The 13,366-nt window shown below is 44.5% G+C and overlaps 1 pseudogene; it reads left to right on the top strand.

The window, feature by feature from the left end:
- Positions 1-3,791: 3,791 nt before the first annotated feature.
- Positions 3,792-3,910, top strand: LOC120987356 (annotated as a pseudogene).
- The last annotated feature ends 9,456 nt before the right edge of the window (positions 3,911-13,366 follow it).

Genomic DNA, 13,366 nt, shown 5'->3' on the forward strand with positions numbered 1-13,366 from the left:
TACCCATAATCCCATTCATCTCCTCGTTTGCATCCTCATTCTCATCCCCATCAACATTTACATTACCATTGGCATTTGCATTCTTCACTCCCCCCAGACTGGTCGGGTTCCCTATAGAGTCCATAGTATCACTGGGTGCGGGGTTTGGGGAGCCCCCCGCAAAAACTGCAGGAGACTCCTCGCCCCCCGCACCCTCTACCGCCTCTATGGGCCACACAATCCCAGGGCTACGTCTTCCCACGCTTTCCACTGACTTAGATGAGGGGGATAGAGAATGAGGATCAGCAATGAGGGGGATAGAGAAGAAAGAAGAAGGGGCGCACAATAGGATAGTATGTTCAATAAATTATAAAGCAAAGTGCGATATTTGGAGGCTCATCTGATAAGGTTGTGCTAATGATAGGCACAACCCTATTTTAGACTTGTGCGAATCAGACCTTTTCACCAGGATTGCAGCCTCAAAGGATTTTCTTTTGGATAGGATGTCCAGTTCTCCAAAGGATGCTTGTAATGAAGAGGGTTTTGCTATGGCGCAAATTCACTGGTAGAGGCGGTGTTGATGTCAAATCTAATTCTTCTTTATTTGAAGATAGCACGTAAATAAAAACAGTTTCCCTTCATCAGGTTTTACAGAATGATTTTGTGAACAGTATATTTTTACAGTTTTGACAGTTTTTAATGTTTTTTCCACCACCTTTCTTTTTCTGCAACCACCTTAATCTTGTCCTTGTCCGCAACACTGTCTGGGATTTTGACCCCAACGCTTCTTGTGCCCACCTTTTCACTGCAGGAAAGGTGGGACATCTTCCTCCACCACCTTAAGTTCACTTTCCCGCACTATTTGTCCCAGTTCTACTTCAGAAACCAGGCTGGGTTCAGTTGCGGTTTTAAATGGAACAAATTTAAAAACCATATCTGCCTTCACAGTTTTTGTTTTCTTTTTCTTCACTACTTCATCGTCAGGAATTTAATCGTCACCAAAGTATAGCTTGCCCACTGGGAATTAAAGCTGCCTAATCTGCGTCATTAATCTTCCCCCAGGCCTGCTGTCATCCCCAGAGGACAACACCGCCGAAGCTGAGGGTTCACTTTGTCCTACTGGCAGAGAGTCCTCCCCTGACCCATATAATGTTTTTTACTGACTCCTGGTCCGCAACCCTGACAAAACAGGGCCAGACACACCAGGAACGCCAGAAGCACCACAACAACCAGAAACGTCAGGAACACCAGAAGTACCAGAAGAAGGAACAGAAACAGTCATACTCTTAAATCTCCAGTCATTTCTGAATTTTTCTAAAAAGAGGCCACCATTTTTTTTCAATAGTGTTCCTTTTGCCTTCCAGGTCCAGTATTTCCTCTACCAGTTTTTCCAACCTGGAAGAGATCACCTTTTTGTGTTTTGGCACTAAATTCTCCTGTGCCTTAATATTATTATAATCCATTTTAATCCTTCTTAGCTCTTTTTTAATTTCTTCATATAAATTAAGGTGATACGCAACCATAGAAGAAAATTCAGATTTGGACTCCCTAGGGTTCAAAACAGCCCAGTTAGGCCCCTTGCAGACGAGTGTGTCCGGATTTGGTCCGGATGCGTTGCGTCTGCGATCAGGGAAAATTGTGCGTGTAGGTACGCAATTGCAGTCAGTTTTGACTGCGATTGTGTTCCGATGTTCAGTTTTTATCGCGCTGGTGCAATACCTTTTAAACATGCGTGATAAAAAACTGACTGTAGTACCCAGACCCGAACCCGGACTACTTCACTGAAGTTCGGTTTGGGATTGCTGTTCTGTATATTTTATTATTTTCCATTATAACATGGTTATAATGGAAAATAATAGCATTCTTTAATTCAGAATGCTAAGTAAAAGGTACATTGTGGGGTTAAAGAAATAAATAAATGTAACTCACCTCATCCACTTGATCGCGCAGCAGGGCTGGTCTTCTTTATTTTTCTTCTTGCAGGACCTGGCTGAAAAAGGACCTACGGTTACGTTATCGCGCTCACCACGTGGTGAGCGTGGTGATGTCAGCGCAGGTCCTGCTGAACAAAGATAGAAGATTTCAAAAGGGCTGCAAAAGGCTCCAAAGTGGGGGTAAGAGCAATACAATTGCCCTGCAAACAAATGTGGATAGGGAAATGACTTAAAGTAACATTAAATACATAAAAATAAAAAAGAACAATCTTGAACCAAGAGAAGGAGGTCCAAGTGGAGTAGGAAGTTCAGGAGGCTGTGGACATGGCGGTGTAGGTGGAAGAGGTGGAGGGAGAAACCAACACTCGTTCTGTTTTTTTTTTTTCAATGTGTCTGTCAATTCTGTGTGTGACCATTAGCCATTTTTGAGGGTGTGGCCGGTATATTTCTCTACTCTGTCAATATAAGACATAATAATCTTGAGCCAGGAGGTGGAGGTCCAAGTGGAGGAGGAGAGGGACGTGGAGGTGCAGGTGGACACTGTTTCTGTTTTTTTTTTTTTTTATGTGTCCGTCAATTCTGTGTCAGGTTCCTAAGGGCCACGGCGTGACAGTTTGGTGCCTGTATGTCTTGGGTTAAAACTGGGTAAAAAACGTCATCTCCGTTTAAGATCTCATATGTCCCCTATCTGGGGACTATATACAGTTTCGAGAAAAGTATGTGAACCCTTTGGAATGATATGGATTTCTGCACAAATTAGTCATAAAATGTGATCTGATCTTCATCTAAGTCACAACAATAGACAATCACAGTCTGCTTAAACTAATAACACACAAAGAATTAATTGTTACCATGTTTTTATTGAACACACCATGTAAACATTCACAGTGCAGGTGTAAAAAGTATGTGAACCCCTAGACTAATGACATGTCCAAGAGCTAATTGGATGGAGGGGTCAGCCAACTGGAGTCCAATCAATGAGATGAGATTGGAGGTGTTGGTTACAGCTGCCCTGCCCTATAAAAAACACACACCAGTTCTGGGTTTGCTTTTCACAAGAAGCATTGCCTGATGTGAATGATGCCTCGCACAAAAGAGCTCTCAGAAGACCTACGATTAAGAATTGTTGACTTGCATAATGCTGGAAAGGGTATAAAAGTATCTCCAAAAGCCTTGCTCTTGATTGGTCCATGGTAAGACAAATTGTCTATAAATGGAGAAAGTTCAGCACTGCTGCTACTCTCCCTAGGAGTGGCCGTCGTGTAAAGATGACTGCAAGAGCACAGAGCAGACTGCTCAATGAGGTGAAGAAGAATCCTAGAGTGTCAGCTAAAGACTTACAAAAGTCTCTGGCATATGCTAACATCCCTGTTAGCGAATCTATGATACGTAAAACACTAAACAAGAATGGACTTCATGGGAGGATACCACAGAGGAAGCCACTGCTGTCCATAAAAAAACATTGCTGCACGTTTACAGTTTGCACAAGAGCACCTGGATGTTTCACAGCAGTACTGGCAAATTATTTTGTGGACAGATGAAACCAAAGTTGAGTTGTTTAGAAATAACGTACAACACTATGTGTGGAGAAAAAGAGGCACAGCACACCAACATCAAAACCTCATCCCAACTGTGAAGTATGGTGGTGGGGGCATCATGGCTTGGGGCTGTTTTGCTGCATCAGGGCCTGGACGCCATTTTTTGAGGGTGTGGCCGGTATATTTCTCTACTCTGTCAATATAAGACATAATAATCTTGAGCCAGGAGGTGGAGGTCCAAGTGGAGGAGGAGAGGGACGTGGAGGTGCAGGTGGACACTGTTTCTGTTTTTATTTTTTTCATGTGTCCATCAATTCTGTGTCAGGTTCCTAAAGACTACGGCGCTTCTCGGCCTTTTGGCTAAGATCAAGTGTAGTATCTGTTCTTATCAGTCCAGTCAAGCTTGGCTCCTGGACTGAACTCTGCCCATGGAGGAAGGCCGCAGTAGGCCGAGCCATGGGATTAGAGGAGAGCAGAGAACCACACAGTGGCCCACAAAGGGTGTACAGCACTAGGGCAGAAATGTCCTGTGCGAGGTGGCCCGGGTTGCTGGATCGATGCCATTAGGTCGATTTGTGTTGAAAGCCCAAAGTGCAAGAGCCCCAGGACTAGTGACCCTCGGGTGCCGTAACTCACTGGGGGGGGAATCCCACTGAGAGAAGGCACATTGGCACAGCATTTTCTTTCTCACAATTTTAGCACACACCTCTATTTGCTCGGCTTCGGCCTTGAACATACGAGGAATTTTTATATTTGTGGGACGTTTGCATATACTAATCCCACTTAAACATGGATTGTGAGACTACAAAATATAGGTTGACTCCCTTGAATCGCTAGATGAGCTTGATTATAATCGGCGCTGACAGAGCTGATGTAAATAGGAAGTGGGCGGTAAGGAGAATGATCAGCTGACCTATATACACAGGATAATCACACTAAAACACAGCTCGTTAAGTGTTTAGAGCCACTGGATGAGTCCGATCGTCACCAGCGCTGTCACTGCTTTGACAGCGCTGGTAAAAACAGGAAGTGAGCTGCAAGTGATTCTGCCGGGGACGCGTAGTAAGATCCCCATGGAAACAAGTCCGCCCCTGGTTAAGCATCACTCCCAGTAGGCGGAGCGGGGCAGGTCAGGACGGTTTAGAACTGCCCATTGGCCCTCCTCTGCTTCGCAGGGATTGGCTGAGCGCTGCCTGAGGGGCGTGGTTAGAAATACAAAAGGAGACAGAATCCTTTAGCAAGCTGCCATTGCCATTTTATATGAAGAAGCTCTGCCACTGCACTGATCGCTCCCTGATGAACCATTGTATTATGGGGAAACGCGTCGGATAGAACTTGCAGTCAGCTATTAGAGGAAGGGATATACAGATCAGGCCCAAGGTTCCAGCGGCTGGGGGTCGCTCTTTTCAGGGCGAGTGCTCCGACTACAGCCAGTTAGCCAATCTCCCCACTCAAGACTAGAGCTAGGGTCAGAGACAATTAGGCTAAGCTCTACAGGAGTAATATCTGTTGATCTCACCAAGAAGCTACTCCCATCATAAAACCGCTTAGCCCCCACTGGGGCAATAGACCTGACACCCCTTCTTTCAGCAAAGAGCCATACGCACAAAAGTGCGTGTGCAAGAATTTTAGTAACACTGTCTCACTCATTTTAAAAGAGATTAATAAAAGCTATGTATTATTTTATCTCACAGGGTACACTCAGTCACGATATAACGTTTATTTGAGACTACTGAGCTAACAGATAGTCCTACATCGGATATTGCTATATATTCTTGTTTTAGAATATAACGAATATTCTAAAAAACTAATATATTTGATATAGTGCTATATATTTGTTTTTTTGAATATTCATCATTTTTACCATCTAAAGTCATGTTTCCTCCCTGCTTAAGTTGCGTGCGGGCCAATGACTTATTGGCCCACAAGCAAGAAGCAGGGAGGAATCATATAAGGAAAACCTAATCCAGCTCACCTTCCTGGTGGAATGTGTAGTCCCAGCTCCAGAGGCTCTAGGGGAGTGTTCCAATAGCAAGCTGCAGGAAAATGAAGAAAACAGGGCCCGGAGACAAATGGAGTTCCTCTATCAGCTCTTCTTTATTGTTCACATAGAATAGACAGACATCACCACCTCCTACATTGCATGACGTTGACGCGTTTCGGGTTGGCACCCTTAGTCGTAACACTATGCCATGTGTGGCCTCACTATTTAAGGGGGTTGGAGTTCACTCCCCCCCAGCCGCGGGGAAGGAATCTCCAGCTCCATAGGTTGCCACACACAATGACACACCCTTTCGTTTAGTGCATCAATTACTGATATAATTGGTAACACACTGTGTGGACATTGCACTGGGGATATTAACCCTGAAGATGCCACAATACTCATTCGCTGGCAAAGCCGCACAGTGTGAACATGCCATCATTAAAAAGTGTATAATACATATTCTAACAGATTACATAAAACCAAACTAAACAAAACAAAAACAAAAAATGACCTTCTGTATTCCAGCCAGTTGTGACTTATTACATTGTAACAGATTATATTAGACTATTAGTTGTTTAATGCTATAAATTCTGACAATGTACAAATAAACCAATATTCCCCATTGCGGTTGACAAGCAGCAGTGGTATTATCCACAGGCAGCGATCGCTACATGTGTGTGGCGCGACCAGGTGCCTAATATTCAAAGCACCATGGATGCGCTAAATTGAACATCTTGCTAGACAACTAAACCGCAAGAAGGAAAGTCGCCCTGTCTGACCAGGGTCCCGTGAGCTATTGAACAGAGATGTGTACAAGACCAGGTAATCCAAATAGTGACCAACGTTCCTACATTGTGAAAAATTCGTTTGACAAAAATATATTTTGAAACCTAACTATGTTCACAGTGATAAATATTTACCATTCTATTTGTTTGATGGTTCACTGATAAACATAGGTCAATTCTTTTTTCAAATTAAGGCCCGCTGGAGTCCTAGTAGCAAGTCTAAAAATCCAGTAGGCTTCCCTAAGAAGGATTTTTTTCCGGTGGTCCCCACCTCTTTTAGGGGCCACAACTCGCTCGATGGCAAATGCCCGAAAAAATGACACTTGACGTGCATGTTTTTGTATGAAGTGCCTGGCTACATTTGAAATATTTAAAATATTCGGGTTGTTAATGTAGTTTAGATGTTCAAGAATACGGCTTTTAAATTTACGACAGGTGCTGCCTATATACATTAGGTCACAATGCGTGCATTTAATTACATAAATAACACCTTCCATATTACAATTTATGTAACTACGGATGGGAAATTTGCACGTATGGTCTGAATTATCAAATGATTTTGTAGGCAGCACATAATCACAAGTTTTACAGGGGTTACCCCCACATTTAGTAAATCCTTTATAGATAAGCCAATTCTGCTTAAAATTGGTTCGGGTGCTGCCGGCGGTGTACAGGGACGGGGACAGCGAGCAGGACAGAGTGGTTGCCTTTCTCGACACAATTCTGCACCCTGATTTAAGAGCTTGGTACAGAATGTTGTCATCATATAATATGGGTAAGCATTTTTTTATTACAGAACTAATTGCATTGAATTCGCTACTGTAAGTTAAAGATAGAGTGGGAACTCTGTTCTGGTCACTGTCTCCGGCAACCTCGACACCGCCGGCAGCAGTCTTATTACCAGACTTGTTGTTTGGTTTTCCAAACAACATGTCATTTCTTTCTTTCTGCAATGCTAGCTCCCTCCCCCTTTTTATCATCCAAACCGGATAGTTTCTATCCCTCAGTCTTATTTCCACTTTATTGAATTCTTCTTCCAGTTTATCTTTATCACTACAATTTCTGGCTGTACGTGTAAATTCACCCACGGGAATTGCTCTGATGGTATGAATGGGATGGAGACTTTTGGCATTTAATATAGAATTACCTGCCACTTCTTTCCTGTAGGTGATGGTGTGCACTACCTCACCTGGGTGCCCGCGGAGTGTCAAATCGAGGAAATTTGTGTGGGAAGCATGTGTTGTACATACAAATTGTAGGTTTTAATCGTTATTATTTAGATACGCCTGTAGGTCTGGGACGGCAGACACACCGCCGGCCCATACCATGAGCACGTCGTCGATGTATCTGCCGTACCAGACCAAACCAGGCATAAAGGGATTGTTCACATTATAGATATATTTTTCCTCCCAATATGACATTGTCAAGTTTGCCAGTGATGGTGAAAATTTCGCTCCCATTGACACGCCGCGGGTCTGTAGGTAGTACACACCATCAAACATGAAATAATTATGCGTTAGCAAATATGTTGTCAATTCACATATAAAATCTACATGACCGGAACTGAGTCCGGTATATCGGTGGAGATGGTATTCCATCGCCAACAGAGCAATCCCGTGGGGAATGGAGGGGTAGAGAGAGTATGGGCCGGCGGTATGGGCCGGCGGTGTGTCTGCCGTCCCAGACCTACAGGCGTATCTAAATAATGACTGAGTTAGCGGCATGACGTAGGTGTGCCGCGCTCCTCCTCTGGCTGCCCTCTCCTCTCTCTTCCCCCACCTCGCTCCTGATGTAAACCGCCGAAGGAACGCCGATCCCAGCCCTGGTTAATTGAGCACAGATGGGACCGATGGGATCGTGATCTGCTGAGACGCTACCTCCTGCATGTTACCTGCTCTGAGCGGTCCCCTGTTTACTGATGTGACCCGCCGCCTGCCGTCTCGCCCTGCCGCCTGCCGTGACCTGCTGTGACTCAACTTGCCGTGTGTTACCTGCCCTGTTCGGTTTCCTCCTATACGATGTGATCTACCGTTTGGTCCTGACGCCTGCTGCCTTTACGGTACCTGCCTGCGGCCCGATATATGGAGTCTGCTCTGCCCTTCGCTTGCTGCCGGCTGTGACTTCCCTCCATGCTGTCCGCTGCCTTTGATCGGTGGTGTCCCTGTGTCTTGCCGCATGTGGGCTGCTGCCTGTGAGGTATTGGGGGCGTTGGAGCTGGTGAGCGTGGTGTGCTATTGAGCTCCGGTTTTCGTGGGTGGAGTGGAGAGAGCCTGGGTCTGGTGTCCGATGGGTGAATTTGGAGTTCTCTCTCGATTATTAACTTACTAACATACTTTTGGGAGACGGCAGTGGACTGGTGTTGTTGGCGGGGGGTGCTGTGAGGTCGGGGTGTATTATACTCCACGATATCTTCTGTGGCCCTTGTTGGATTCCCGGGGGGGTTGGTAGCTGTGTGACCCACTGTGGTCATTGGACTTGGGTCCTGGGATCTTAAGGAACGGTCCCCCCCTAATTTCTACAGATGCAGCGTCAAGGCCCAAGAGGACCCTTTTTCATTTGAGGGGAGCTTACGTGGCTGGAAAGCTATACTTTTGGGGGCCCTAATCAGAAAGTAAGATCGGCGCTATTGCTGGGTACCCTGCTGTTGTACTCACTAAATTGGACTTACACACTAACTCTAATTTCAATGGGTTATTTAGTTCTTCCAATAAGCTATATAGTCTGTTTGTTAGTGGCCTTGTACCTTTCTTTGCCCTGTGTGATGATTGTTATATGATTACCTGCAACTGCTTTTCTTTTACTTGGGGGATGTAACTATTTATTTAGTTTGCAATTAGTTTGTGTGCAGGGCTGTATCCCTACCCAGTATCCGCTTTTTATTATTTGTCCTGTAACCTATCTTTTTCTTCCTATATGTATTTGATACCGTTAATAACCGGCCTTCTGAGGTGCTGAATTGGCTCCATAGTAGGGGCATCTAATTGTGTTTATAACCGCAGTTTACCTATTTAGATAAAAATGCCGCCAAAATTTCGCAAATCAGGAGGCCTGACCTCCCCAAAAGGAGGTGTAGGGGGGAGCCCACAGGCCCGATTAGATAAATTTCTGAAGTCACCACCACCTAAAACTAGAGGAGGGGTTCATAGGTCTGCTCCTCAGATTGAGCCAGGATTAGATAATACGGATCAGTTAGAACGGGGTTTATCAAAGGCCAGTTCCTCCCATACTGAAGGTTTTGATAGTATTAATAAAAAACTCCAGGATATATTGGGAGTAGTAAACGCTACTAACACTTCGGTGGCAGAGTTGACTTTTTCTCTTGCAGTAGTTCAAGGCGATGTTACCATAATAAGAGACGAAATGTCGAAGTTGAGACTAAAGGTGAAGGAATTGGAATCGGTAGTCAACTCTGTCACCGTAGAGAATGGTGTATTAAAGAACAGACTAGAAGAGGTAGATGAAGACAGCTCTTGGTTAAGGAAGAAGGTGGTAGAGTTGGAGGATAGGTCTCGTAGATATAATTTGCGGTTAGTAGGGTTCCCAGAGGGGGCAGAACAGGATAACCCGTCGAATTTTATTCAGAAGTGGTTGGTAGAAAGTCTGGGACCAGACTATGATGTATCTACCTTCTGTGTGGAAAGAGCCCATAGAATCCCCTTCAAAAAACCTCCCCCAGGGGCCCCTCCTAGGGCAATCCTGGCAAAATTTGTTTGCTCAAAGGATCGGGATTGGGTCCTTAGACGCAAAAGAGAAGTAGAAAATATAAAATTTTACGGTAATCTGATATCAATTTTTCGCGAGAGATCCAAAATAAAAGAAGATCTTTTTTTGATGTGAAAAAAAGATTGATTGCAGCAAAGATTACTTATTCAATGTTATATCCCGCTAAATTGAGAGTGGTATACAATGAATCTGTGCGTTTTTTTTCCACACAGTCGGAAGTGGTGCAATGGTTGGATTTAAAGGGCCTATGAAAAGTATGGAAGGTGGGTGAGGGGGGAGGTTAATGAGGGGAGGTGGCAGGGGGGAGGTTTGGTGGTAGGAGAGAGGTTGATGGGTATTGTGAAATGCCCTGTCAACCATGCAGGCGTTTGTTTTGGGGGTGGGTTTAAGGGAGGGATTGGCTGCCGTCGGTTGCTGTGCAGATATGCGTGCCTCTCCGCTGAGGAAGGGGGGATAGAGACCCTGTTTATCCATAGGATATGCCGTGTAACATTCTATTCTGGAATGTGAGAGGGCTGGGAGACAGGGTGAAGAGGACGGTTGTATTTGATCTCGTGGTCCGCCATTTGCCGGCGATTGTGGTACTGTTAGAGACCCATGCTACATTAGATAGGATTTATAGACTGAAAAGGAAATGGGCCTCTCTTGAGTACCACGCTTGCTACTCGTCTTATGCAAGAGGGGTTAGCGTATATATTCATCATGGGATGGAGTATCAGCCGCTAGATAACCTGATTGATAAAGAAGGTAGATTTGTATTTCTCCATGGGTATTGGAAAGGGCAGGAGGTCATACTGGCTTTTATTTATATTCCCCCACCATTTAACGCAACGGTGTTTTCACAGTTAGTCCAGTATATATCCACAAAAAATCAATGTGCGTTATTAGTGGCAGGTGACTTTAATGCAGTACTGGATCCTGAGCTGGATCGGTTCTCGTCGTTCTCCGGGCGCGGCCGCGCGGGATCCCCTTTGTCTGCTGTATGCCAGGAGCTGGCGCTGGTTGATATCTGGCGCCACCTCTATGGCAATAAAAATCTTTTCATGTTTTAGCCAGTCATTCGGGTCTATGTCCCGTATAGACTTGGCATTTGCAAGCCGGGATCTGTGCGGTCGCGTCCTGAGAATGAGGTATGAACCTCATGGAATCTCGGATCATTCCCCAGTTCTTGTGACATTTGCGGAGGCCCCGAGCACAGGTAGAATTTTTAAACTGAACCCGCATTGGTTTGATGTGATAGGGGAGCAAGCTAGAATAGAGCAGGATATTCAGGAATTTTGGGACTTTAATGTAGGATCGGCACATATTCACTACGTGTGGGATGCTTTGAAAGCCCATATAAGGGGCTTATACTTTAGTAAAATTAACAGGTTTAGAACGGAAGTACGGCACAGGGAACAACAATTGATAGACTCAATAAGGAGTTTAAGCGCCGTATTAATTGACTCCTATACGGAGCAATCCATTAATCAGTTAAAAGAGGCTAACTTACAGCTTAAGACGCTCCTATATAAAAAAGCACAACATAAGCTCCTATTTCAAGGCCAGAATCGCTTCTGCGAATCTGGTAAAACGGGCAGGTTTTTGGCTCGTCTGGTGGCCAACCAGAGAGAGTCTACCAGTATAAGAGAAATTAGGAACTTACAGGGTGTTGGGGTGAGCTCTGCAGTGGAGATAAGGGAGGAGTTTGTGAGATATTATTCCGACCTTTATAAATCTGAGTCTACGCTTAGTCGTATCGATATGGATCGATATCTTCAAAAATTAGAGCTCCCCCAGTTATGTTCTCAAGATAGAGAGCGCTTGGAATCCCCTATTCTTTTAGAGGAACTTCAGGCGACTCTTTTTTCTTTAAAATATGAATCAGCCCCTGGCTCAGACGGATTGCCGTTTGATTTATATAGGTATCATGCTAAGGTACATTTGCCGATCCTGCTTTTAGTCCTGAATGAGTCCCGCGCATGCTACTCTTTACCTCCATCATTTAGAGAGGCAGTGATTATCTTGGTCTTAAAAAAGGAGAAGGATCCGTGCGATATGGGGTCATATAGACCCATATCACTTTTAAATACGGACTACAAGATTTTCGCTAAAATTTTGGCCAACCGTCTAAAGAAGGTTATAGCGAGTTTGGTACACCCCAATCAGACGGGCTTTATCCCGGGACGGCAGATACAGATGAGTCTATATAGGGTTTATCTGAATTTGTCTGTTGGGGGAGGTATAGACCACTCCATTCTGTCTTTATATGCCGCAAAGGCGTTTGACAGGATGGAGTGGTCTTTTTTGTGGGCTACAATGTCTCATTTTGGCCTTGGGAATTCGTTCCTGGAAATGACCCAAATGCTATATGCACAGCCAGTTGCATCTATTAGTGTCAATGGTATTAGCTCTTCCCCTGTCATGATGCGGAGAGGGATGAGACAGGGCTGTCCCCTGTCTCCTCTCCTCTTCGCTCTTTTTATTGAACCATTGGCTTCCCGGATTCGCTTAGATAACTGTATAGATGGTTTTGGGGTGGCGGGAGTGAGCGACAAAATAAGCCTATATGCCGATGACGTGATTCTGTTCCTGGATCAGGGATGGAAAATTCTCTTGCATGTCATGGAGGTAATAGAAGAATATGGCAAACTATCAGGTTACAGAATTAATTGGTCAAAGTCATCACTCCTCCCACTGAATCGCAAAGCCGTAGATGAGGGGAGGCGAGTTCGTGTTTTGGCCCCTAATGACACTTTAGATTATCTGGGGGTTAAGATTGGGGTCCCTATAAATAGGTTTTACGATCTTAATCTGGCCCCGGTTCTGAATAAAGTCAGGGATAAAATCAGTGCTTGGCGGAAGTTGACATTGGCCCAAACGGACCGAATAGCTTTGATTAAAATGATTATTTTACCGATAGTTTTGTTTCCGTTGTGTGCCTCCCCCATCTGGATAGATGACATCTTTTTTCATAGGTTGGAGACTATGATCAATGATCTAATTTGGGGAAGGAAGAGGGTGCGCATAAAGCAGAGGTATCTATGGTTGTCGGAGGCAGATGGTGGGCTGTCATTACCTTTTTTTCAAGGTTATTATTTATGTGCACAGATTCAGCGTTGCTGTTGTTTAAAAGAGAGTTTACTTTCACGATATTTGAAAAAAGTCTTTGATAAACCAGTTGATAATATTTTTGCATGTTTGGAGACTGGGTTTATGGGAATGAGGAGGTCCTTGTTGATCCCATGCTCACTGCAGAGGGTGTGGAACAGACTGAAGAAGATCCTTAAATCTTCTGGACCGTTTGTTTTCACCCCTCTGTGGGGGAACAGGGATCTGGAGGAGTTCTTCAAAATTACAGATTTTGGTTATTGGTCATGTAATGGTATCAACAGGGTGTCTGACCTTTTTTAAATGGGTCGCTTTAAATCACTTTTGGAATTT

The sequence above is a fragment of the Bufo bufo genome, chromosome 1 (genome assembly GCF_905171765.1).
Source record: "Bufo bufo chromosome 1, aBufBuf1.1, whole genome shotgun sequence".
Classification (NCBI taxonomy): Eukaryota; Metazoa; Chordata; class Amphibia; order Anura; family Bufonidae; genus Bufo; species Bufo bufo.